This window comes from Rhea pennata, chromosome 1, assembly GCF_028389875.1.
Source record: "Rhea pennata isolate bPtePen1 chromosome 1, bPtePen1.pri, whole genome shotgun sequence".
Lineage (NCBI taxonomy): Eukaryota > Metazoa > Chordata > Aves > Rheiformes > Rheidae > Rhea > Rhea pennata.
In genome coordinates, this window is record NC_084663.1 from 32,229,124 (window position 1) to 32,254,235 (window position 25,112).

The 25,112-nt window shown below is 37.2% G+C and overlaps 1 protein-coding gene across 1 annotated transcript in view; it reads right to left on the reverse strand.

Annotated features, from left to right (window-relative positions):
- Positions 1-626: 626 nt before the first annotated feature.
- Positions 627-25,112, reverse strand: part of GXYLT1 (glucoside xylosyltransferase 1) — a 54,454-nt gene continuing 29,968 nt past the window's right edge. The window contains exons 9-10 of the transcript XR_009957338.1: positions 6,750-6,856; positions 627-1,013 (exon numbers count right to left, since the gene is read on the reverse strand). The gene's annotated coding sequence lies outside the window, so the exon portion shown is untranslated. The remainder of the gene's footprint in view (positions 1,014-6,749; positions 6,857-25,112) is intronic.

Consider the following 25,112-nt stretch of genomic DNA (forward strand, 5'->3'; position numbering starts at 1 on the left):
ATAGGATAAATTGGCAATACTGCAAACAGAATATTTGCATTTGCTGATTGCAAAGTTACAGTTATAACTCACAGCTGTAATGAAGTCATAAAATAGTTGAGCTTAGTTTTTCAGGTTTTTTTTTTTTTTGCACCACAAGAACTTTTTGTTTGTAGCCATATAAACCACATTTATTAATGATGCCTTTGTGAAACACAGTATTGATAGTGTTTGCTAGGACATTATTTTAGTTGTATTCCACGCTATCTGGAAAGATAAGAGGGAATATCTCCCAACTGAACTTTGACAGAGTTTTAAATATTAGCACTTCTCACATTCAGACAAACCATACAAATCTTAATCTTCACATTTTTATTAAAATTGTTCTGAATGATAATACTGACAATCATATATCTTATGTTAAAACACTTCTCCATTGGAAAATGCTGGTTTGTCAGTAGTGAAGTTGTTTATTTCAATGAAACTTCACTCTGATTTCCCTTGAACAGAATTTTCTGATAAGGAACAGTGCAACATGTCAGCTTTTTTCAAAGTAGAACATTTCCATTTTCTTTTTAAAAGCAACCTCTTCTTTCAGAATATTTACAATGAACTTTTAATACAATATTGAAGGGAAATGTGGGAGAAATAAATTCAGACTAGTTTCCAGAATTTTGTTTTTAATTTCATTCTACATTAATTTTTTGCTTTTTAATGTATTTGCTCAGACTTTTTTTTTTGATCGCAGAGTTTCTCATGAAACAGAATTGCTGAGGCCACAGGCTCCATCAGGGTAAAGACCACAACTGCTGACTGACGAACCTTCTCCCTCGCGCTGAGCTGGTGACCGTCCTCTCCGACTTCCCGGTAACGTGGGACGATAAACTGGCGTCCTCCCAACCTTCCTTACGCAGTATTTTGTCTTTCTTGGGCAAAGCTCTTTTTGTTCCAGCTGGCTCAGAGACGGAGCATGTGAAGAAAAGGTAGGAGTCCTCAGCCCTTCCCAGGCGCGCTGAGACGTAGTTCACATCCTCCTTGGTTAATGCCAGCAACAGAATACGGGAAAAAAAAGATGAAAGTAAATTTGAATATCAAAAGTCATTCTCCAGTTTACTCGCTCTTAAAACCTGTCACATTGCCTTCCCAACACTAATTAGCTACTCTGTTTCAGCTCAGAAGTAATGGTATCTCAGAGGTGGTTGAATGACTCTATCAGTTGCTAACTGTTTATTTATTCAGGATAAAATTAGGGAAAAAAAAGAAGAAAAAAATGTTGTATGCATCTAACCATTCAGTAATTGCTGTTTGTATGATTTCAGTGTTTCTACATCATATTTTGGTTGCTGTTATACTCATCAGGACATTTAGAGGGTAATATAGTAATAATTTATGAAATAACAGAGTCTGATATGCTACAGTATTCCTAGTGGTGCATTTCGTCTCATATTAGCAATACAAAAATCATAAAAAGCTGATGATGGCAGTGGATTCCCACTGAGACATATCCTATTACAGTGGTATCCATGTCAGCTTTTTCGCTTTTTAATCACAGCTTTGACATTCAGTGACTACAGTGTTTTTCTCTTAAAAAAATCACATAGATCTTCACTCAGGAGCCCAAGTCATTAAGAAGATATTCTTTTAAATTAGAGCCAATTCATGAAAGTATATTAAGTGCATCTAAGTTCCATTGATGAAGCCTGATGTATCAACATTATTTCTGTGTACAATCTAATCTACAACGAAAAAGTCCTTTCTTAATTCATTGCTCAAGCCCCAGTCAGTACTGGATAGTACAGAATGGCAAGCAATCTAATGACAGTCTGGAGGTACATTTCCTTTGCTCTCACAAGGATTACGCTATATTCCCAGTTCACAAATATACATGAAAATTGCTAACAAATAAAAATTGACCTTTTGGTGTTTAGTTGATTTAGTATAACTGAACCGAAGCTAGGCAACATTCAGAATTTTTGAGCTATTGTTACTAAGCTAAGGGGAAAATATTGATGGGAGGGCCATGCTGATACACCGGTCAGCTGAAATAATTGGACTTGGTGAAAAATGGTCTTCCAACCCCATGAAAATTCTCAAGAGCTCAATATTTTTTCCATCAATTGTAAAACACTCTCTGTTCAAGACACTGAGAGTCTTGCCATTGACTGAAGTGCGGTCCAAATGTCAGCCACAGATCTTGCTCTAAGCGGGGGGAGGAAGAAAGCTTCAAGCCTAAAGCCTGGTTTTGATTTTACCGGATCTTTGCAAGAGAGCCATCCTTGGCCTATATGGAACAAACTGGAGGGCCGGGGCTTTAATAGGTAGGCAGTGCAAAATGGTACTATTGTAATAGCAAATCCTTTGGCTCTGCCTATTATACCTCAAAAAAAATTTAAAATCTCTGTTTCCTGCATCTACCAAATTACTTACTGTACTATTGAATCTTCGGTATCATTCTTACCTCATTCCCAGATTTTTACTGCTTTAATACTTCCCATCAGAGAGATCATCTTTGTTAGAGTAAACTGAAAATCACAGGTTATGACAAAAAAAGAATTCCCATTAACAAGTCATCATCTAATCATATTAGGATCTTTGTATCCTATTATCAGCTTTCTTATGAAATATCATTTCTTAATGACAGGGATTTCACTAATACTGTGCAAACTCTGCTAACATAATTTGAAAGTTACTATCAAGTGTGCATTTATAGAATAAGGTGTCATCTTTTTCATGCTTCCACATAATTTTAGCATGTGATTTGGTACGACGTGAATGTTGAAAGTTAATTTTCATCAAATCAAGCAAGCCAGAAAGCAGAGAGCTATTGGCTTTTTGCACCAGATTAAAGCATATCCCCACTGAATTCAGCGGGACTTCTTCAAAGGGAGTCAGATTTCGGTTCTCTATATCCCCAGGTTTCTTTTGTGGGTGACAGAGGAAATCCACCCATTTACCTTTTCCATCCTCTGAGGACTATTGCATAGCTCGCATATACAGTAGGTCATATATATATATAAATATATATTGTATTTGAGCCAGAGGCAGAGCCCCAGAGAGCCAGAGCGCCGCAGCACGAGGCGCGTGCGGGCGCCAGGCAGGTGCCCGCTCCCCGGCAGCACGTGCCCTCGACGTGGCGAAGCAGAAGAGCGGAGGGGAGGCACTCGGCTCGTGGCCGATGCCTGCTTCGTTTCTGCCACCTCCCTCCTCCTGCGACATGCTACTTCTTTCCCTCTGCTCCCTCTGGCATCAATCCAGGTTGATCTCAGGTTAACCTGAGCTGCCGAAGTTAGCTGTGCAGACCACGGAAATTATACGCAGATGTAACATTTCACTTCATCACTGTAAGTCTACACATCAAATCACATGTAAAACAGGTAAGAAATATATCACACTCTTTTTCTTATTCCATGTTGGTGGCTCTTTGTATCTCTAATTCCAGGATAAAATGCGTGGCACAACCTGGGAATCTGACATTTTCAAATCTGAAGATACATTTCTTAGATATAAGCTTGTTCAAAAAGTTTTCCAAGTCAGCAAAATAAAATGATTTTATTTATGGTAGTCTTGGAAAGAAGAAAAAATACAGATTTCAATTACTGTTTCATAACAATCTTCATGACACCTTTCCCTCCAGCCTTAAAAAGAAAAATAAAAGCATTCATTCATTTAAAAAGAAAATCTTCTATTGGAAATTTTGTGTTTGTGAATATTTCCTTTGGATGTATTTAAAAAACGGTCAAATACTGAAAAATAAATGTCAAGTCACAAAAATAGACTGCTTTATTTTTTCATAGGTGGACTGACTCCATGATCCTGAATGAAGGATGCTATTAATTAATAGGGAATTTTCAGTATGAATTACAGATGCGGAGATAGCTATCTGAAACATCATAGACTCACACCACTTCAGAGCAAAACTTTAACATCAATGAACTATTTGTAAGACAGTCTCACACTGGCAAGATGCCGAGCACAAGGGTCAGGAACTGTCCTTTGGGTTTGTGTTTGTGCAGCACCTATCACGTGAGCTCCATCAGTGCCTCATGTTCTTAGACCTACTGTCACACAAACAGCAATACAATTCTATGAAGCACAATGCCACATACTGAAATAGGAAGTACGGTAAATGACAGCAGATAGACTAAAGTTGTCAAAATAAGCATCTATCATGGTTCAGTATCCTTGAAATTGTTGTTATGGGAATTATGAAAGGAGATAATGCAAGCACAGCAACGTCAATGGAACTCCATACTTTGATTTCCATGAGCTTTGCATCATAGTTTTACTTGCCAATTTGCAACATCCGATAATCCACAATACAGCCAACAGAGTTATTAGTTTGCATTAGTGAAGTTCTACTACCTGATAGGTTTTAAGCCAATTTATATAGGCTTGCCCGTTTAAGCTGTTAATACTGTTGACGATTACTATGGTATTACTGCAGTCTGCAATATTTCAAAGCTTACAGCAGTGTTTCTCATGAAATCCTTGAAATGGATTTGACTTTTTCTACGCCACTTCTAATCATCTAAGAGCTATCATTTGTGAAACAAGCCAGTGAAAGCCTGAGCTAACTGTGCTAAGTGTCAGACAATAGCATTTCGCCTGCCAAAAGAACTAAAGCGAGAATTCAGTTGTTCAACATAAAATCAAAGAATGCTTTTTATTTTATATGACTTTCTTCCACACTTTGGTTAATTAAGCTGTGAAGTTGTTTCCTTGGATTAGAAATTCTGAGAGTTTCACTGAGTTCATTACTTAAATTCAGTCTGTATTTCCCTTTGTGATTCGCTCATTTTAGAAAAGAATTACTCATTTGAAACTAACACTGTTTCTGCATACATAGAAAGAATCCCTTAACATTTATTAAGTCAGTCTTCTTTAACTGCACAGAGAAGATAGATCAGTGTTGTAAATTAAGCCACGAACAGACTCTATGCTTTCATGCTCCTTAAAATAAAATCAGTGCATGGCAAAGTAAACCATCGCTGAAAATATGCAGCTGCAATTGCTCAGACAGGGCAGAGAAGATTATTAACAATCCACAGTTTTGAAAAGTTTAGCTAATGATACCGTCGCCTGGGTGAGAAGGGAGGCATAGCACCATCTGCTGTACAGCCCGGCGAACGTTTCAGAGCACGCAGCAGGAACAGAAAGTGCAGAAAAACACTGGTTTAAGCCATCCAAATAAGACCTGCATGAGGCCACTGTCGCAGAGCACTGCATGACTATGAGCCTGAGATGGTAACACACCAAAATCGGGGCGGGTGGGTGGGTGTGCTTCAGAGTTAGCCATCAAAAGCAACAGGGAGGAAATAAAGCGAGGAGAGTTATTTCTTCCGGGAAGCGAGGCACAGCTGGGATTTTTAAAGGAACAGAATTTGACAGTCTCAGTCTTACAGGCAAAATCAAACCCCAGAGGTGATATCGCTGTCATTTTGCTGCTGCTCAGAGAGTCTGTAAATCTTTCTCCGAACCCGAGCAATGGTACCAGAAGCTACAGGGCAGAAAGAACGTGTTCTTGCCATCTTGCCCTCCAGCAAAGCGCTGCATGTTATTCCACTCTACTAACATCTCCTCTTACAGAGGCGACAGGCCAGGCAGAAGCACTGCTGACAGAGAAAACCTATGAAGTTCTCTTTGTATGGCTACACCTCAGGAAAAAAGTGAAATGATTATACCGTGGGGCCACTGGCGATATCTTGGTGTAATTCCTCATCACTTCTAAAGGGTTGGCAGTGATTTGAAAACTAGCTTTGTGGAGGACTTCTATGTGGAAAAGTTTGAGATCTTTGGGGTCTTAAAAGTGCTTCAGAGTTTGTTTGGTCTGCCCCCGATGCTGCGGAGGCTGTGGGAATTAGGAAAGGAAATGCTGGTGACACTGCAAACACCTAGCAAGCCTGAAGATTGTCTACCATCCAACACATCCAATGTGGGCCACTGATGAGTGCAAGAGTGATGGAAAGTGACTGATTTCTGTCCAAGTAGCAGGTAAAATCCACTTTTCAGACTACCGGCTTGTCCCAGTCAAAATCAAGACCACCAGCTCCAGCACTAGATGAGCATGAACTGGTACTTCTAAGGATTGTAGAGATCAAAGCAATCAATTCAAAATGCAAATTTCATTTCTCTATCCTGAAAAAGATGAGGGACTATCAAAAATCAGACATCTCAGGACATGTGCTTTGGGAGCTGAAGCTCCCAAGAGTTTTAATTTATGGCTCAGAAAAGCCACTGAGGCTCATCCAGGCCACTAAATTTGGCCTAGCCAAACAAGCACTATTGAGCCCCCACAACAGCACTGAGACTAAGAACTGAGTACAGGGGAGTCACGAGCTTAGCCAGTGCTCTTGCAGCCCTCACATTTGCCTGAAAAGGCCCTAATAGGAACCAGAGGATCCTGGGGTTTAAGGCACGGCTGTGTACATAGTATTGTCAAAGAGGCTTTGGCTTCTTCATTCTTAGGGAAGACTACTACAAAGATGAGGCATCTATGAGCAAAGGCTTGTCCAGGAAACAAACTGTAGGGAGGAACACTTTATCTTAGGATTATCAAGGATTGCTGCAAAGGCACACAGACATACACACATACGCACACACACACAAACTAACCTGGCAAAGTGATGCAAAGAAAAATGGAAGAATTATTCATTACAGCATCACAGGAGGGGCAAGAACAAAGACAACGAGATAATCTGGTGAGCCTCTCACATGGCCAGATGTTAATGAATCAAGTAAGCAGTGTAAATGGAAACTGGAAGCAGGGCTACCATGTATCCTGATTTCTGCACGTGTTCTCCCTTCTTCTCTGAAAACTCTCTCCAGATAACAATAGCAGACTTGGACTTTTCCTTCATAGTTCTTGAAGTTAGGCAGCCTGGAAGAATAGAAAGGATGAACTTTGACAAAGCACAGAAAAAAAGCTTGCTAATTGATCAGTAAGGTCCCTTGGGAAACAAATTCCAAAAGAAGGTCAGGATAATATACACAAGTACAGACTATCCTGATATATAGACACAAAGTTTAATAAGAGTCAGCTTAGTCAAATCACACTTTCTTCAATGATCTTAAATGTGAATAAGTGTACAGGCAGTGGAAACAGATCAAATTACCAGAGATAAAAGAATGAAAAAAAATCAAAAAATGTAATAACTAAATCAGAAAAAGCCTACATTCTGCAGGCTATATCCTACTTGGCTTGTATACCGCTAGAAGTACGCATGCCTATGCCACAGTATGGAAACCCTTAGAGCACAGGAAATATCTGAAAGAAATGCTGGAAACTCCCCTTGTGCTCTGTCCTAATCACCTTATCTGTAATCTGTCTCAGCATCCTGGTGACTAACCTACTAACTAAGGATCTAAGCTACCCCAACATGATTTCCTGATGAATGAAAGAAAAATTTTCAGAGCAGTTTCACCCTTTTGGATTCCTTCATGAAGTTTATGTAGACTCCTTCATGAAGTGTACTTTTCTCTCCATTCACATGCCAATACCTGAAATCAAAACAGGATTCAAAACAGTATCTTGAAACTCACAGACTGAAGCATTTTAGGAAGTGTCGTGTTTCATCTCCAGCCCTGGAATTTAACCGCAACAAACTTAGAGCAAGCAGTCAAACTCCTGGCCAATTTATCCACGCACAACTAATGCTCCAAAACTACATCAGGGCAGCTGAATATGATCTTCCTAGCTAAAAAATAAAGAAAGGAAATCCCCTTATCACCTGCTACAGCATGAGTTATTGGGAACGTGCAAGGAGCGGGATAATTACTGTCTGCACAGCTTGCTCTCATTTTAGTTAATTAACTGATTTTCCTAGTGCTCCATTAGATAGATCAGATTCTTTTCTTTTACACTAGTATAAGCCAAGAGCAACTCTCCAAAAGTAGAACTTAGTCAATGTAAAACTGTAAATAACCAATACTAAGAAGAGGATCTGTCACAAAATGTTCTCTCTCTTCCTAATGGCTCATTGGTTTACTGTTTTACCCATTAAATTGACTAAACCTTTGGGATCCCGGCCTTAATAGAAATCTTAATCTCTGAAAGTCCGTTGACTCTTTCAGAGGTTACATCTATACTAAAAAAATCAAAGGGAACAGACCCTTTATCTGTTCCTGACAGCAGTTGAAATCGAATAGCTTGTACCATATGGCTGAACTCCTCCCTGATAGCCCTTGCCTATTGCCTGCTGGCAGAAGTCCCTGCTCTGTGCTATCCCTGAACTCCACCTGGGAAATGCTGCTGGAACAGGCTAAAACTGAGCAGGGACAGTGCACTAACAGGGAAACAGCATGGATGATCACAGACCCGCTAATGAAATCCCGTTTGATTTGTACAAATTGTACGTACAGTACGGCTGCAGCCAGAGGTGCCTGGTTTTCAGACCTAGAATTTTACAACTTGAGAACAGATTTTAAATTATAGTTTATTGAGAAATTAATAAAGGAAATCTCAACATCTCATTTGTGCTTGTCTAACTGCTTTCTAACTTAGCACTTCTCCACCAAAGCAGCACACAATACAGGTGACACTGGCTAGGACTGACATTAGCAGAGAAGCCTGCAAAATGCACATTATCAAAGTTCCCAGAGCAGCCGAAATTCCCCTTAAGAATCATGGGAGGTGGTCAGAAGCAGTTCAGTTTTTCTGCCTATAGCAAGGACAGCAGTCTTCATCAGTGCACCATCAGGAACTTCTTTAGCTTTACTAGGGAACTTTCAATGACTCTTACTTGCTGGCAGCAGCTCAGTACCTTAAAGTGAGGCGAGTAACATTGTGCTGGTGGTACTCACAGCTCATCATCATCATGCATCATTAACACAGCATCAGCTGTGGCTGGCCCAGGTGGGTCACGCTTTCAAAAAATGAGCCAGAAGAGTGTTATAGTTTTAGAGGGTTTAAAAAACATTAAGACCAAATATTGCATGTCTCATAATTATCTGAAGAAAATCACAAATAAACAGGCAGTTCAGAAATGAATCTACAGTATTAACTCTAAGCAATTAGTAATCCATTAATTCGAGTTAAAAAAGCACCAGAAAACTAGCATGTGATGGACTTGATCATGGCATGCCATTTGTCCACCTGCCCTGCAGAACAAGCCTATATGTAGCACATCCAGACTGATGCTGAACACCACTGCTCTGCACTAGCCTAGCTTCATCACCTGGAAGTATATAGGTGTGATTCTGAGGGTAGACTCACAAACACGGCAGTTTACATACAGTCAATTTGTTCAGCCAGTACTATTCTGCTGTTACTGTTAAGAAAATAAAATGAAAAAAAATGAAGAAAACTTCTGCAAATATTCCGCTTTGTACTTTATTTCATGGAAGGGGAAATTTCCACATAGAGCGTGCAATAAACACACAACCACGCTACTGGCAAAAGTCAACCAGACGCTCTGTCCATTTGCGCTTCACAAGTTACCTGTATTTTAGAACCACTGAGCATGGAATGTTTTATACACAAACCAACATATGAGTGTATATACAAGCTGCATCACAGTACTTCTCAGCTTCTTTCACATTTCTATGGCTAGGCTGAAAAGGCAGGTGATACTCCACAATTCGTTTACCTCAGTTTCAGTGATCCTATTAAAAAGGCTGATTCAGCCTTTCCCTACAGAGAAGGGCAGTAGAAATGCTTTGATTGTTTTCACTAAACACTAAATCAAGTCCAGATGGTTAAGGATAGTTTATTGCATTGACCAGCCAGAAGAAATACAAGGTGTTTCTAACGCCTACTCTTGGAGGAAAAAAGCATACTTTGTCTCCATGTTCCTCTACAGGCCTTCAGTAAGAAGTTAGAGTTCCTAACATAACATTTAATATCAGTCATTATTAAATCAGATAGCTCTACTGATAACCCAGGTATCTACAACTGACAGTTCAGTCTAGTTTACAGAAGCGCCTAGATAAAGCCCCAGACTACCACAGAGCGATTTGGAGGAAACCTGTCACCAGATGTAACTTATCATCATCCTAATTTGGTTGGAACTGCTTTGGTATCATGTCATTAATTTGGACTATGCAGACTGCTGTTGTGCCAATGTAAGATACTATTCACATGATAGCAGTTCTCTTTAAGAACTGAGGCTCAACAACTAAAACTTTATGCATCAGTAAAGAGCTATCTTCTGCCAGAAAGACCTTGCAATCCAGGTTAATGACTAAAAGAGTAAAGGAGATAGCAAAATATGTGAGAGTTTACAGCCTCCTGAGCCTCAGATCATTGCAGCCTCCCATCTTCTGAGTGAGCAATTTGGATCACAGTAGAAAGGCTCCCACATGGGCAGCTGGAGGGACAGCACAGTTCTTTGGGGCTCATGCTGGGGGCTGTCACCAAGCATGCTGGGCAAGCCCATGGATGTTCTTGCAGGTGAAGGGCACAGATAGGTGAGGAGCAATGAGGGTGTTGGAGGAGATACTGATGCTCTGCTTGGGAAGCCTCTGACGCAGCTGGCAGGTAAGGGCCCAGATCACCTGTCACGTCCCTAGTTCATTCCTTTTTTTTTTCTGTTCTTGAAAGTGCATCTCTTCTCTCATACGGGGATGCAGGATCATCACCAGGCAGAGATCATCACCATACGCCTGTAAAGCATTTGCTGTAATTACACCAGTCACAGCCCCCAGTTACAATCACAGCCCAGGTGACACAAGTCAAGGTCACAGAAGCCAGCACAGGGCATTGCCTCACTCCCAAAGCTGTTTTTGCAAGTGCACACTACCAGCTCACACTGTGTACTTGTCACAGCAGACCTAGGAAGAGCAGCCTGCAGCAGAAGTGGCTTTGTCAGCACGATGCTGAGTGTATTGGAGGGACAAGGGAATACATAGTAAAAGCCAGGGAGGAAATTAAAAAGAACATAACCTAGAGTCAAGGGGAGACTAAAGGCTGATTTTAACAGTTATGCTCTCAGTGGCTGAAGCAAAGTCATCACTAGGAAAAAAACAGAAAGCAAAAAAACCCCAAAGGGCAGTCAGATTTGAGCTTAAAACTGAGACTCGCAACATACAAACGAAGCAGAATATTCCTACACCTTTGTGTCTCTCCCTTTAATCTCTCCCTTCACAATATTCTTAAGTGAGAGGGGGAACACAAGAAAAGTTGATCTCCTTCCCCAGGGAAATGCAGTATTATGACTTTTTAAACAAGTTTGGGGTGAAAAAAAAAAAATTGAAACTTTTTCTTTTGTTTAGGGAACCAAATCAAAGTATCATCATTCAGTTCATCATGCAGCCTCTCCCAAACGTGTCACGCCATCTCAGGGATTTTCAGAGTACCTTGTCCTTTCCTGCCAAGTCTCTGGCAGTGAGATTTAAGTTACGCTAACGTTATATGACTTTCTTCTCTGTTTTCAAAACATCTGACTGAATTTGGTACTAATGCAAAGTTAACAATATATTACTGTTTTATTTACTGACATTGTCATTCACTGCCTTAGAGGAACTGTTCTGTGCACTGCTAGGTTTTGCACGGGGATTGCTTTTCGACTTTCACAGTTTTTACATAGGCAAAGTTAGCATCCACTTCAAAAGACGTAGGCATAAAATGTTAATCTGAGGTGCTTTGCACTCACTAGACCGCCAAATAGATTCCATGTAGAGGGCTAGAAACTTGATGTTTCTCATAGCTTTTGACTCACTATTTTCATTAATTTACATCACTTTACTGGCGTGATCGAACAGTTTAAATTGTACAGTGTTTTAATAAATGTTTTCAGAAAATGGCACTGTGAAAAGCAGACCCATTTGGACAAAAAGAAGGCTTTGAGCATCAAAAACATGCTCATTTCCCTTCTGTTCTATTCCAAAATGTAAGAATACAGTATAATTTCAGGAAATAACAGAAAGTAATCTTATGTAAAACTAATAAGTGTTTTCTTAGAAAATTCAGCTTCATGCCAAGTAACCTCTTCTTAAAGAAAAAATATAGATGAAATGGAGTTCAAAGAGCATAGCTTGTGGTAGCACTCTTAATACAGCAAATTTAAAAAACAAAACAGAAAGCCCAAGATAAAAATAATTTGATGCTATTAGAGTTGTACAGTTGCTTTCTCTTTCCCCTGAGGTTCTGCTGAATCTAGGACTCCTAGATTACTGTAAGCAGTAATGGTCTCTTAAAATTAAGACCAAATGTGAAAGAAATGCAAAGCAGTTTGTGAACTCTTCCTGTCCCCAGAACCAATTACATTATTAAAGACTATCAAAACATCCTACATTTTAATTGGTGTTCAAGATTTCACTACATCCTGAAAAAGAGAATGCTGTTTCCTTTTCAATTAGTGCCACAGAGATATTTAAGAACAAAACAGTATGAAAACAGTGATACAGTTATTTGAGGTTTTATTAAGTAGTGCCACTTAATTTCCTTTGTGCATTTCCCAAAAGGGTGTAACAGCTATTTCTTTGCCTACCCAATGTTCTGTAAAATTCACAAATGTACCCCATTGATTTTCAGTCCACAGTGTGTAGAGTGAAGAGAAACAATAACTGTATATAGAAAATATTGATTTAGAACCATTGATTCAAAGCCCCAGGGTATCAAAAGATTAGTTACTTTTAAGGAAAGCACTAAAGGTGACTTTCATCTACTTTGTTATTGACAAACACAGAGCAGATAAAACCTTTCATTCAAAACAGCAAGATATCAAACCAGAAGCTGTTACAAAGAAAACCAGTTTCACACATAACAGAACAATAGAAAGAGACCCAAATAAGCAATAGAAAGAGACCCAAATAAACATTTCTGGCAGGTACGTTAATGACAAAATATAAACGCTATGTCAGAGAAAAGAGAGAAAACCAGCATGGTGTAATCTCCAGATGCAAACAGAAAGGGACAGAAGCAAACTTTGGTGTGATGCGTGATCCTACTAGGATGTCTTCAAGTATAGGATGAATCCGATAAATCTGACCCTGGAACTGCAATTTGTCAGGCATCACTGGCTCCTCCTGATGTCAGTAGAGCTGGGGACACGCAGTACTTGCCTAAGCAAGTCACCACAGCCATGATTCATTGGAGCAGCTTTCCACACTCATCCCCTAAATCTGGGCCTGGCGCTCCCACCTGCTGCACATGCCTGCGGGGACGCCAGCTGCTCTGCTGGTGGCCCGGGACAGGCCCTGGCAGCCCAGTCCTGCCGCATCCACCTCACGGGGAGCAAGCTGCCAGCACACCTCTATCTCCCACTTCACAGAGAAATTGATATGAAGTTACACCTATGTGGCGTAACTCATCACTAGAGTATTGTTTCATTATCTCAGCATTTTCTGACAGTCTAAAACATAACTTCTGTACAAGAAAATCTCCTTTTCCTAACAAGTTGATAAAGACGGCCAACATTTATTTCCACAATTTACTCGATAAAAGCTTCTAATTCGCCCTGGATAACAGGATACTAGGTAAAAGGAAGCAAACGCTGTTGGTTTCCAGAATGCTGCAAATGAATACAGGTCTTCAATTTGACAACTTGGCAGAGTCCCTAAAGCTGCTACCTGAAAGTACTTACAAGCAAATACAGCGCACACGTGGACAGAAGACAACTTTTGACAACGGTTTAGTATAATCTTTAGAATCAGTTTTGTGGGGTTAGACTCGTTCCTTCCTAGAAACAGCAAAACAAAACACTAAAACAAACCAAACTAAAATAAAACCAAAACACAGGAGGACTTCATACCAGCTTCTGAAGTTGGAACTTTTAATTTTAATCACGTAGTACCTACATACCGGCATTTTTTTCTGATCAAAAAGTACTAGTAAGAATATTCACTAGAACATAGTGTGGATTTTTAAGACATAGCTGGAAAAAAAAATTTTTTGAAATTACAATTGCATCAGAAATTCTATTATAAGAAGCAATTTTGCTCAATTGGCATATGTATTACTTACTCTTCAGTGATTTAGTCTTAGACTAACTGCAGACCAAGACCTACTGACTAAATTATTCAAGTGATAATTTCAAAGAAATATTTTTTAGAAAAGTGACATTCTTTCCTGTACATATTCACAAATATGAATGTCAGGGAATACATCTTAAATCCAGCTTTGGCTGAGATTCACCTTGGATCAGCATAAAAGTCCGTGCTGTGGGCACAAACTTCTGAAATAGTTCCCTAGCCTCTTTGTATTAGAGGGGAAAACACAAGCACTTTAATTTACTTCATATGTCTACCTTAGGATCAGATGAACGATGGCACAGATGTCTGGAAATCCCCATTTTACTCCATCCACTTGAAAGGTATTTGAACACTATTAGTTCAAAGCAGTTGGATGATAGGAACCTAACTTATGTCTTCAGTAAAGGAAATACAACCTTTCCAGGTGAATGGATTTCATCACTACATATACTGATGAGGACTGTATTTGCAGTGTATTTGAACAGCAGCACTTGGCATACTGTAGAAATAAAAAATAAATGTAATTAATGTACTGTAAAAATAACAAATAATAAAAAAAATTAATGAAATTTTCCATTTAAAATTATGAGGGTCAAGTTATATTGCTGAAGCAAGAGAAAGAATTGAGTAGCTAAATTTTACACGGAAAGAGCAATAATAATCATATGTAACTACAGAACAGGTTATCCAATAAACTATACACAGATCATTAGGAATAATTACATACTTACATATTAACACAAGATTGCAATTGGAAGGACTGCCATGAGACAAGTAGTCTTCTGCAGATCAGTTCAAGGACACCAAAGATAAAAGCTAGAGCACTCCTATGGAGCTAACTCTGTATCATTTTTAGGATTTTTTTTCTATCCCTGCAGCAGAAACATTTGAATGGAAAAAGCATGTATATTCCATCAAAGTTCACCTTCTGTTTATTTCCTAGTAATTTGCTAAGGTATCATAATTACACTGTTAAGTACAAAATAAACTGCAAGACCTCAGCTCTTTTCTGAAACAGGTACTAGACTGGTCAGCAAGACTTCTTGTCACAGTCTGGAGAGAATGAGCTTCACTCATATTTGCTCTCTGAAAGACTTGATGTTTAACATATTTTAGAAGTTCTAAGAGCTACTTGGCCTCTGCTTCTGAGGACCTAGGATATATTTCTTCTTAATCAGCTGACCAGTTATTTTACATTCATGAAGAGCGGATGCAGCATTTGCCAACACAGGGATCAATATTTCAGAAGCTACTTTTCCTCTCCTACACCTGTGTTCACTCAGGATATTTAAAAAATAGAAGCTTGAGAGTTTCTTTTTCCACTGTGTATCTGTAATGACTGCCATACAGTTGTACAAGTGCATTTCTGGCACAAACCTTAAACAGAGTGAGGTTGGTTGGTTTTAATACTGTATCACAGCTTCTCTGAACTTCATTGGGTGATCTTAAAGGACAAAAAGAACAGGAGCCCCACGTCTTTCTATCAAGAAGATAAATTCCAAGTCTGCCTCACATTAGCTCTAAGATGATGTTCTGGCTTCTGCACAGTTCATACTAGTGTATGAACTGACTTGAAATGATCATCTATCAGACAAAACTTCTTTTCTCCCCTCATTTTTCTCTCTCCTCCCCCCACACACTACACTGGACCTGAAATCTGTCCGTTCTCTTGGATGAATTCTCCTATGCTGAGTATAATGGTTAGTCTGCTTCATAATTTTTGTGAGAATAAGGTCAAAGATCAGAAGATAAGGCTTTATCTCTTGGAACAGTGGATGAAAGTTTCACCAGACCTAGGAGGTGAAAAGATGCAGAAAATAAGAATAGATAAGCCAGCTTTGTGCAGTACCAGACAGCAGACAAGTAGAGTGCCACAAAGACACCACTAAGAAAAGGTTCAGCAAGATAATAAATAACAAAAGGAGAAAAGTCGAAATAAGTAAATGACATAGGAGTTACCACAATGTTCATATTGCAAAATTGGTAAGTATTTCGACTGGGGAAAAAAAAAAATCCTACAGCTGACAGAATGAGAGACTAAGAGCATAATGTTATTATTCTTAAAGTAGACTAAGAACAAAAGAAATGAAATTATTTCATTACTTAAAGTAACATTGTTAATAATCAAAAAAGTTCAGTTAAGTCTTCTCTATTCAAAAATAAAATGTTTGCATCACATGAGAATGTTGAAATGCTTTGCCCCTTAGCAATGCAGAAGAAAGTTAAACAATATTGATCAGATATAAATATTTCAAAATATGCAGATCCAGACAATTCACAGGAAGAAGCCATAAAAGAACTGTTATTGATAGTTCTAATAAATCTTAGCATTCCCAGGAAGTTCCAAAAGATAAAGTATTTTAGTATTATTCAAAATGGGAGGTAGGATGACTAAATTACTTGTAGTCAGACTACTACAGAAATTATCACCGCAAAAAATGATTTTAAAACCTGCAAAAGTTAACTGGAATAAAATTAAAGGAAAATACTACCATCAGAAGTAGCCAATATGGTTTTCAGGAAAATAAATCTTGTCCAGCAATTCTGATTTTTATACCTGAGGTTTTTTTATTCCTTGAAATTGAAATCATGCTATGCAGAAGGAAAAAAAAATCAAAATCTTGCAATATTAACTGGCAACCGTCAAGAGACTTGGCAAGTATTATCTAAAAGTTATTTCTAGTAACATTACAAAGGAATTAATATTATGCATAACACTGAAAAACATTCATCAATGATTTGGAAGTAAATATAAAATCATACGATCAAATTGGCAGATGACAATGCTTAATTGTCAATTGGCAAGACTGAGTTCATTTTAGCAAAGCCAAATGCCACTGTGTCTAGGAACATAGATTTTATCAGAGGAATAGATAGCAAGTTAACACAAACACTCAACATATAAGTTCAGGAAGGTCTAGGAAGATGATTTTACTTCTTTTTAAAAAAATGACCAAGTCCTTTGCTCTGCTGAAATCCAACAGATCATTCTGGTGCTCGTATCTTAAAGACTGTAAGAAATTGACAAAGCTACGAGAAAAGTCACAAAAATTGAATGAGAGAAATGTTTTACTGAGAGAGCTCACGACCTCAATGTATTTGACAAAAGGATATCAAGAAGTGATTTAATTTCCATGTATAAATACCTTTATGAGAAGAAACTGCAGGGTTTAAAAGAGCTCTTTAACCTAGGGGAGAGAGGCATAAAAAGAATCAATGGCTGGAAGCTAATCCCAGACAAATTCAAATGAGAAGCGAGACACACATTTATATCTGTGAGAGTGATTAACCATTGGAACAAACTGACAAAGGAAAGTATTTTCTCTCTTCATGCCTTTAGACCAAGACTAAACATTTTTCTGGAAGATATGATTTAGCTGAACACAAGTTATGCTTTAGTCAAACAAATTATTGGGTTCAGTACAGAGGTAAATTTAATGGCTTGTGATTTATGAGAGATCAGACTAGATGAACTAATATATACTGCAAGGCTAAATTCTTTTAATCGATTTATCAGTGTTTTATGCTGTCATCCATTGCTATAATATCTGGGCACTTTCATATTAAATCAATAACAATAGTGAAATCCCTGGTGGACCTCAAGAAGCTTCTGGAACTTTTGCTTGCAGAAGTAAACCTGTAATCAGGGAAGGATTTTTATGGTTTTGTAGAGGAGGTCAGGAGGACTGTATTTATCCTTCTTGTTATAAACTGTATATTAGTATATTCCCTTTGTGCATATGTTGGATTTTAAAGTAGTGACCTAGTAATTTTATTCAGGCATAGGACTGACAAATGGTTCTGTTTTAGGAACAGTGATGTTTGTCCCTGACTTGCAAACATACTAGTGAATAACACATAAGAACAATTTCAGAATTGTGCTTTTTGATATTGTTTAGAATAATGGGCACTTGATTTGCTGATCCTAAAAAAATGTTAGGATTATCAGAGACTCAAATTTTAGATAAAAAGAAAATGTGGCAGCAGGTCCAATGTACCATTAATTCACTCCCTAAAAATCTAATTTCCAGATAAACACAAGATATCATTCTAAGTGGTTAACATGTCTAGTCTAGAAAAATCTTCTTTACCTAAAGTACATTCCAAATCAATTGTATTTTTATAATATTTAACACTAGTTTTTATTATACATTATGCTTTAGAATTTGTCCCTAAAATACTTTACTTCACAACAAGTCAGAACTCAACCGCAGGTTCTGGGAATGATAAAAATACAAAAGCATTTTTAATGGAAGTTCTTCCCAAATGGAAGTTCTTCAGACACATGTACATTATCAAAGAAGCTTCAAATTAATTTAGACATCGCTCAAGACCTAAAATACCAAATTTTCTACAATACAAATTTTATATAAGCTTCATTTTTTATAGCACTAGCAAACAGGTGAAGCTTTATCCTTCAAGGTGAATCAATTGTCATTAATTACTGCTCATCCTTCTCATTAAAAAAAGACCAATGCAAACAGGATTGCTGCAAAAATAAGACACCTAGTTTTTAAGCAATATCTTAGCATTACGTATTTTGCTCAGTTTTATTCATTGTTTTTTATGAAACAATGAAAAACATACTTCTCAAAAGTCTGTATGTTCTGATGGGCTGTCTGTGGCTATCAAATTTTCATCTTGAACAATTTTACATACTTCGCACTGCTTATTGTATCCCATAATCCCTACAGAATTTTGTTTTGGGGTTTTTGAAGTCATAAGTCATTTTTTTTTTCCTTTGGTTGTAACATGCACAGGAATTGAAAGAATTGTCAATTGAATATTGCTTTTTCCTCAGAAGCTGTCCAGGACCTGTAAGAACAGAATAAAGACCAAGCACCTCAATGCAAACCAGTTGCCTTGGCACTTACCTTTTGTTCATGCTATTTGCTGAAGCCCTGTTGAGCCTGTCTGCCTCAGGCAAGCAGAATGACTCAGATCATCTCTATTTAATTGTAAATGCTCCATTGGCCAAGCTTTCTTCCTGAAGCATGCCTCTAGTAAAAAGCTTTTATCCATACAGAAAAACAAGAAATAATCAAATCTTGTAGTAGTCTACACAAAACTGAAAGGAAAACTAAGCTTTTCCCCAGAGCTACAGCCAAGAAATGCTCGGCACAGCTTAGGACCTACTCTGAGTAAATAATACACTTCTACGCTCATATGTGTGCGTATCCATTAGCACTGTGGAGAAAGTGGCATACCACTCTGGGATATGCTTCTGGCTCTGAATGGTACAAAATTAGCTTATTATGCTAAAAAGGCTAGTTCTGAAAGTGCTTATGTGGTAGCAGAAGGAATGTTAGCTAAAGGGCACGTTAACTACCAAAAGGATCCAAAAAGATCATTAAGAGGAGAACACAGGGAGTGACACTAACACATTGAAGAGAAAGCAACTAGACAGATAGAGGAATATCTTCCTAGAGGGGCAGTGGAGAAAAGAAGCAAGAGTAGCAAACAGGAAAACTGTGTGCCCATGACAGGCAATGAAAAACAAAAACGTCAAGTTTACCTAGTTGAAGAAAAAAACTGATCAAAATACACATACAATACATATGACACACACATCTTGGGCAGCAAACGTAGTTTCTAATTCTTGGCTTTTAGACCTGCAATCCCAATTTTAATGCTAATCATAGTATAAAAATGTAAAACAATACAATAAAATAAAATAAGACGGAACATTTTTAAATGAAAAAAAAATACAAATTTCAGGGACCTGTCAGGTGCCACACTAAACTAAATCAAACTTCTAAAGTTTAAAAATACTTAAGATGCAAGCACAGTGTCTGTAGGCACCAGCTATTCAGTAAGACACAGTAGGTTAGCATTACGAGGTTAGTACTATAAGTGAAAACATCAGTTCTAATTTAAAACTAATTTCCTAGTCTTAAATTAGGAGTAAAAACTGATTATCTTGTTTTCATATTCTTGGGGGGGGGAATGTCCTTAATATTTGTGAATTCAACCACAAAGATTTGCAATTTAGAATAACTTCTACATCTACTTTTGTATTTTAAAATGATTGCTATGAATATTACAAATTGATTTAATGTGCACTGCTCTAGAAGAATGTGTACATGAATGGCAGAACATTAAGATTCAAAAGATGCGGATATAAAAGGAAATCTGTTGTACCCAGTTTACAATTCTATAAATGAGGATACGATGTTAAATGACCTGAAGGAAGAATGAGACAAACTGACCACACACAACATGAAGGTAGTGAAAATGCATTAGGCTACTGTAATAAATTGTTCATCTAGATTTAATAATATTATTAATATAAATTAACTAAAATAAAGGTTCTTTAAGAACAATCAAAAGCCTTTTTAGAAATGAGTGTTTGATGCTGGAAACCAGGGAGGAAAAGAAGACAGAGTAATCTAGCAGCACTTCTCCCACAGGCTGTGAGAAAATAGGTTCCATATTTGTATTCTAGGACATTATAAAAGTTTGAAGCACCAAAACGATCACTTATTAAACAAACTCCACAGTCATTGTCGTAGCAAAATTCTGCTTTGTTTCAAAAGGAGGATTATTAAAGCAAAATCTCCAATTTTTTCTTTACTCCAGAGGGACAAAGAAATTGATTAACAAAACTTTAGTTAGCATCCTGCATATAAAATTAGTCCCTTTCTCCAGAACTGAGGAGGGACACAAAACAGTATATATGGAGCACAGAGAAAAGAAAGGGGAATTTGAGTGAGATTATTAGTGCAACAGGTACCCTCAGAGGCAGTGTAGCTCTATTCAAAATCCTTAAGACTGAATACTTCAGTCTAATCATCACCTCACAGGCTTGTGATGGACTTTTTCAGGGAATATATACCTATATGACTGCACACATATGTATCTTAAGACCTGGAAATCTTAAAACATCCAGAAATACTAACTACATAAATCTTAATGAGACCTCCTGCTCCTGAAGATCTATTTTAATAATCAGTATGACGAAACTATCTGACTGGAAACAGTCTCTGAATAAGGCCATGACTGGTGAAAATATGTTCCTAAATGAAGCTGTTAACATTCTAGGAGAAAGTATGTTGTTTAATCTCCTCTGGCTTTGAACAATGTGCAGAAAGACAGGCAAACAGACAAACAAACAAAGCAGTAGGACGTTGAACTATAAAGATACTAGGGCAGGACCAAACAATGAGATCAAAATATGAGATCTTTCCTGTCAGCATCCACTAGACAGCTACTAAAAAACAATTTCTCTTAATAGACAGCACTGGGACAGCTATTAGGTCTGAAAGAGTATGGGTAAGGGGATACAGAGGACCTACAGCAACGACTTCTTATGGTAAAAGAGGAACTCGGAGATCGAAGGCAACATGGGAACAGTTTAAGTGATGTCTGACCTTCACTTCATGTAAGTAACTGATGCAGAAGTAGTCAAGACTTGACCAAATCAAGGATGCTAACCAACTCTTACACTTACCAGATCAGAAATTAGTCTCAAGGACAGAATGCTATTTCAATACTGTTGATTATTTTTCAGAGATCTGTAATTCTCTAGTTCTTATCAGGAGTAAGCTATTATGAAAAATCTTGCATTCCTTGTTATCTCACTCACTATTTTACCCCTAGGGGTCTGATTGGAAACTAAAATATGCAGAGAAATGAAACTGAAGATGGAAACAGAAAAATATAAACTTGGACAAACTGATGCCCTGGTTTCTGCAACTAAGGCATCACCCAGATACAGATGTCTATGTAAACCCCAAATCTAGAAGAATCACAGTTGCTGCTTTGATTTAAAAAAAATGCACTAAATTAGATGAGGTAGGGGGACAGCAGTTGAGTGTACATCATAAGAGAGGATTACTCGAGGAACGTAACAGCTGCACTAGATGCTCAAAACTTCCTCCTACCCCAATATCCTGTTTTGGGCAGTGGACAGTATTAGGTTCTTATATAAAGAGTTTAAGAACAAGACAAGCACACAGGAATATTTTTACAGCATAGGTTATCAGTTTTCCAGTAGCTGAGTATTCAGGGACTTTTTTTAGGCCCATTTGACCTGAAGTTCTTTGTCTCACTTAACCTTAAGTTAAATGAGGGAAAAATTATATTAATCCTAATAAAAGTACAAAATTCGTTAGAGTAATAATAAGCTTTGAATAGTAAGAACTTGTATTTTATCAGAAAATCTCCAAGCTACAGTAGCACCACAAGTCTCTGCAAAAAGATTCTCACTTTATCTCCCCTAATTTTTATACGCATTCAGGTGGAAGAAGAGAGTAGTGATTACCTACCTAAAAGCACTGGAGGGAAAAGGAGGAGGAAAGAAGCCACATGAAAGTTTGGGGACAAATATTCAGGAAGATGCACATTCATGTAAATTGAAATAAGAATTCTCTAAAGAATTGAATGCAATAGTGCATAAAGTAACAGTAAAATGGAAAAAGACACAATTACAATTATTCAAGAGAAGAATTTTTGATTACTTAATATTCCCTTCAGGAACCTTGAAAATATAGTAAATTATAGGCCAAAAAATAAGGCCAACAAAGGCTTAGAAAGCATTGGAGAACCATACCTCTTAAATTTTTTAATCTGGGAGCATAAACTGTTCTTACATAGATCCATTAACTGGTTACAAGACAGAGATTTTTGAGAACTACTTTAAAATGAGTTTTTCTCATTTCCTGAAGTAACTTAAATTCCCTGTTAGCTCTACAAACATCTTTTGTTTTCAGACTCAAGCGTTAATTCCTAATAGTGTGCTAGGACTACAAAGCAACTGTGAAGTAACTCACAATTGTATAGAAAATTACTATGCATAACTCCAGATTTGGCAGTTAAATATAGAAAATAAGTAGTAAACATTTCTCTGTAGAGCTAAGGTTGGACCAAACAACTTTTTATTATTATTATTTTAAGGAGCTCTGTGCATACATTAATATATATATATATTTTAATTGGACTTGCTGGGTTCATGGTTTGTCAGCTTGGACAAATAGTTTAGCTGCTGTTTGTGCAAAACCTTAGAGGTTTAGAGAATAACCTTTTAAAGTTATTCTCACCTAATATTTGAAAAAAAATCCCAGCAAATTAGTGAAATCTAGAGACTGGATAGAACTGAATTGCTAACAAAGAAAAAGAACAACAGAAGACATCCAGAGAGATTAGAAACATGGAGAGAAGAATATATAAGGTCATTTTTGAAAACACAACACAGCACATCCAAGTGCTTTCATGCATAAAAAGAAGTGGTTAGACTGGCCGCAACAGACAAAGCTTAAGATAGATCCAAGACCTGTACCAAGATCCACAGTGAAAAGAAAGCTTGTCCCATTAATTCATACTTCCACATTCTACAAAAGAAATTACTTTTTTCTGGTAAAGAAAAAGCCATATCCTCACAGTTTAGTTTTCTGCAACTTATTTTAATACACAAAATGACTGGAACTATTCCAAGTTTTTACAGATCAGTGAAGTGGGAAGGAAAGCTATGATGATTATGATAATCACATTAAACGCTACAGCACAGAAAGTGAAAATAATTACTATTCAAAATGGACAATTTGTAAAATAATAATAATAATAATTGGAGGCATGAACAGCCTACACATTAGTTTATATAGGAGTATACCATTTTACTAAGTAAAAGAAAATATAGTATTGCGTAATTAACAAATGGATATTGTCAAACTACTTGATAGATGAAAATTTTTTAACTTGAAACAGAACTAGGGAATGAAAAGAACTTGCATACGACTGCTAGGTAATAGAAATTCTAGATACGCCCATGTGTTTGCAGACATTTTTATAAACCAGGAGACAGAAAGTAGAGGTCTAATTTTCCTACGAATAAGCTAAAAAAATGTGAGAGTTTTTTAATCCTTAGTTTCAACACATCTTAATCCATCACATAATAAATGACAGCAAATAAACAACCCTGGTTCATTCCTATGTTGCCTCAAAATAAGAGATCCCAGTAATGCACCTATGAATACTTCATTACATCTTCATTTTTACCTTCTACATATTCTATTTCTAAACAATCCAAGTAGACCCTTCCTATCAATACACCACAGAGCTGGATTATTTCCTTTTTCATGCTGTCTAGATGGGAAGTATAATTAGGAGGAGGAAGAGAAGGAAGATGGGATTCTTCTCAGTCATTTGGTTACAGAAAATGCACAAACTGAAGTGTAGAAAGTCTGCGAGTTTGGAGCACATCTAGTACAGACTGAATCTTTGTACAAATTTAACCAAAATATATGGGCACTTAAGTCTTCCAGAAAGCAATCTGCCAGAGGCTTATAACTTGACCAAATTTAGGTCAAAATTTAGCAAAAGGCAACTCCATATTGCTTTAAACTGTTTGAAGTCAAAAAAGAAAAAAACATATTTTTCTCTTAAGTCTCTTTTCTGATTCCTTTTGAATTTAAATCAAAGAAGAACATTTCAATGGAGGTAGGCATCAAGGATGTCTTCAGTCCAACTAAATTTTATCAAAACTACAAAAAAACTGGGAAAAACATTTTCATAAGGCTTATACAGCCCTATATATAGCCATACCTACAAGTTCCACATGACAAGATGTTCCAGTCTCATTAAGGCATAGTTGGTCTTTCACACTACTTACAAAGGACAGAATTTCATACAAACAAGGTAATACACATTCAGTAAATCTCTTCTAGCAGCAGACTGTGACCCCTTTAAACAGAGATAGGATCATGGTGTCATGATACAGAGTTAAATCAAGTGTGATGAAGACAGATTTATCTTAGTTCAACCTAAATGTACATTTTTCAAAGTCTTACATTTTTCTGTGAATCCTCATATTTCTATTAATATTAAAAAAATTTATAATAAATAAGAAAAAAATAGATTTCTATAGTTCCATAATTTGTCAGGTCCTATTTGGTTGGTCACTTACTATGCCTGCAGAAAAACAATGTTTTTGAAATTTTAAAGCAATACAAAGATTTGCATACTAACATGTTTCTATATATGCATATAAACTTACAAACAGCTATTGAAATGCTTGAGAGTGTAACTGGTTTCTATTATATTACTAGTTTTCCAGGCTCCTTACTGTCCCCAAATGCTTTATTTGTAAATTAGTGGAAAGGGAGGGCGTTTATAGGTAGATCAGCCTTCTAAATTTAAAACTTAAGAATTAAGAAATTAAATATTATTTAAAAGAGATAAATATTCTGGAATGGAAGTATTCACTACTAAGCACTTGCTGCTTTTTAAGC